General features: G+C 58.1%; 1 protein-coding gene across 2 annotated transcripts in view; it reads right to left on the bottom strand.

Moving 5' to 3' along the window:
- rapgef6 (Rap guanine nucleotide exchange factor (GEF) 6) overlaps nt 1-2500 on the bottom strand; it is a 113251-nt gene that overhangs the window by 641 nt on the left and 110110 nt on the right. Inside the window, exons 21-23 of one of the 2 annotated variants that reach the window (XR_004611028.1) lie at nt 1637-1849; nt 1258-1381; nt 529-551 (exon numbers count right to left, since the gene is read on the bottom strand). The gene's annotated coding sequence lies outside the window, so the exon portion shown is untranslated. Of the gene's footprint in view, nt 1-528; nt 552-1257; nt 1382-1636; nt 1850-2500 lie in introns of those variants that run through there. The other variant, XR_004611027.1, reaches the window with a different exon arrangement.

Raw genomic sequence — 2500 nt, 5'->3', positions numbered from 1 at the left:
CAGCGAAACTACAACGTCAATCAGGTCCTTGTGTTATTTGTCCTCGCCTCTCCTCCGCTGTGATTGGACGACGGTGGTAAAAAACTAATAAAAGCGACAGTGACGTTTTTTTTTCTTTTACCAGGTTTAAACTTTTTAATAACTCTTTTGGAACTAGTAGATGTTCCAATTTGAATTTTATTTTCTTACTTTAAAGACTTCTCGTCCACGATGGCTTAAAAACTCAAGTGGGGCGTGTCTAGACTTCAAGTGGGCGTGTCTTATTTCAAGCTACTATGTGACTCAAAACACACAGCCGGGTGAGCAGGGGACGGGGTCGCTGGGTGGGTTCAGGTGACTGGGCACTGCAGATGGAAGGGTTAATCACACAAAGCACAGGCGGACACGGTGGAAAAGGGGGAGGGGCATGCAGAGTCTACTAGTGTGGTTGTGCTGGGGGAGTGGGGGGGGGGATTGCAGGGTGGACTGAAATCTCTGCTGGTCCAGGGCCCGAAACGGGAAGAAAACGAGTTCCGGGTCAAACTTACCCTAAACTCTTCCACCTCTTCTTCCTGAAAGCAAGAGGTGTGAAGATTGAAGCGTGACAAGTTCAAGGGAGGAGAGGGGTGGGGGGAGTGTGTGTGTGTGTGTGGGGGGGGGGGGGGGGGGGGGGACAAGACTATGTAGAGGTCATATGTAGAGGTCATGCCACCACAAACAGGGAGATGATTGGAGATGGGAGGACAGCAGACGTATGACATCTCCCCACATGTGGCCACCGTGAGAACAGAAGTATGACGACAGAGTGCCGTGAGCTCGTGTCCTCGTGTCCTCGTGCCCTCGTGTCCTCGTGTCCTCGTGCCCTCGTGTCCTCGTGTCCTCGTGTCCTCACATTACAGCAAAAATCGAGGACCAACGAGAGACACGGACCGGACAGGAAAGGTGAGTGGATCTGTGGTCCACTGTGGGTGAGGGAACCCATGTGGGCTGGTGTTGGGGGTGTAGTGTAGTGTAGTGTAGTGCCCCCCCCCCCCCCCCCCCCCCCCCCCCCCCCCATTTAGCATCACTTACTAAACCTCCACAGTGCAAATCTACTGTTCATTGGATCCTCACAATTATTCGCCCCCCAATACAAAAAAATTCAATAGAAATCAAATTTTCATGACATTTCCCGACTTAATTAACATATTTGTAGGAGGCAGCTGATGCCGTATCCCTTCTTAAAGGAACAGTGCACCCTAAAAAAAAACTAAAAAAACTGAAGCAACAGCAACCAACCTCTGTCTGAACATGAGGGCCGGGTCCATGTTGGCCGAGGTCAGCCGCACCACGTGTCGGATCTCCTTGGCGATCATCCTCAGCTTCTCAAAGTTCACCAGGCCGTCGACGCTGGAGTCGTTGCCTGAGAGGAAGGTCGACAGAGGTCAACGTGAATTATTCATACCTTTTTGGGGACATTTCTTTCTTTTTGGCCTTTCGCTGCGGGTAGTTTGGACCTTTAGCTGACGTAAACCTCCTGAGCGAGACTGAAATTGACCTTAAACGCATCTCAGAAGGAAGTAGAGGACCTCGAAACAGAGCACGGCGACATGTCACGACCCCCCGGAAAAGGAAACGCATTGACGTGCACGCCGAGTGAAGACCCGCCCCCTCTGACCTTCGTGCAGGAAGGTCAGGTCCTTCTTGACCACGGGGAACAGCGGGATGATGGGCGGCTGCATGCTCTGGCTGCTCAGCACGTTGCGGTACTTGGACATGTTCCTGGACGGGTCGAAGACGTCCTGCAGGTCCACGAACAGCTTCTCGTACTTGCCCGGGCAGCTTTTCCCACGAGCCGCGCAGCCGAGCCACCGGAGCCAGGTTCAGGCCGCTGTGGGCGAAAGGAAGGAGGAGGAGAGGGGGGAGAGGGGGGAGGAGGGGGGGGAGGAGGGAGGAGGAGAGGGGGGAGAGGGGGGAGGAGGGGGGGGGAGGAGGGAGGAGGAGAGGGGGGAGAGGGGGGAGGAGGGGGGGGGAGGAGGGAGGAGGGAGAGGAGGGAGAGGGGCAGAAGGGGGAGAGGAGGGGGGAGAGGGGGGAGGAGGGGGGGGAGGAGGGAGGAGGAGAGGGGGGAGAGGGGGGAGGAGGGAGGGGGAGGAGGGAGGAGGAGAGGGGGAGAGGGGGGAGGAGGGAGGGGGAGGAGGGAGGAGGTGATGGGGGGAGGAGGGAGGAGGTGATGGGGGGAGGAGGGAGGAGGTGATGGGGGGAGGAGGGAGGAGGTGATGGGGGGAGGAGGGAGGAGGGAGAGGAGGGAGAGGGGGCAGAAGGGGGAGAGGAGGGGGGAGAGGGGGGAGGAGGGGGGGGGGGAGGAGGGAGGAGGGAGAGGAGGGAGAGGGGGCAGAAGGGGGAGAGGAGGAAGAGGGGGGAGGAGGGGGGGGAGGAGGGAGGAGGGAGAGGAGGCAGAGGAGGGAGAGGGGGGAGAGGAGGGAGGAGGGAGAGGAGGCAGAGGAGGCAGAGGGGGGAGAGGGGGGAGAGGGGGGAGAGGAG

The sequence above is a fragment of the Cyclopterus lumpus genome, chromosome 14 (assembly GCF_009769545.1).
Source record: "Cyclopterus lumpus isolate fCycLum1 chromosome 14, fCycLum1.pri, whole genome shotgun sequence".
Taxonomy (NCBI): domain Eukaryota; kingdom Metazoa; phylum Chordata; class Actinopteri; order Perciformes; family Cyclopteridae; genus Cyclopterus; species Cyclopterus lumpus.
This window is presented reverse-complemented; position numbering and strand designations above follow the sequence as displayed.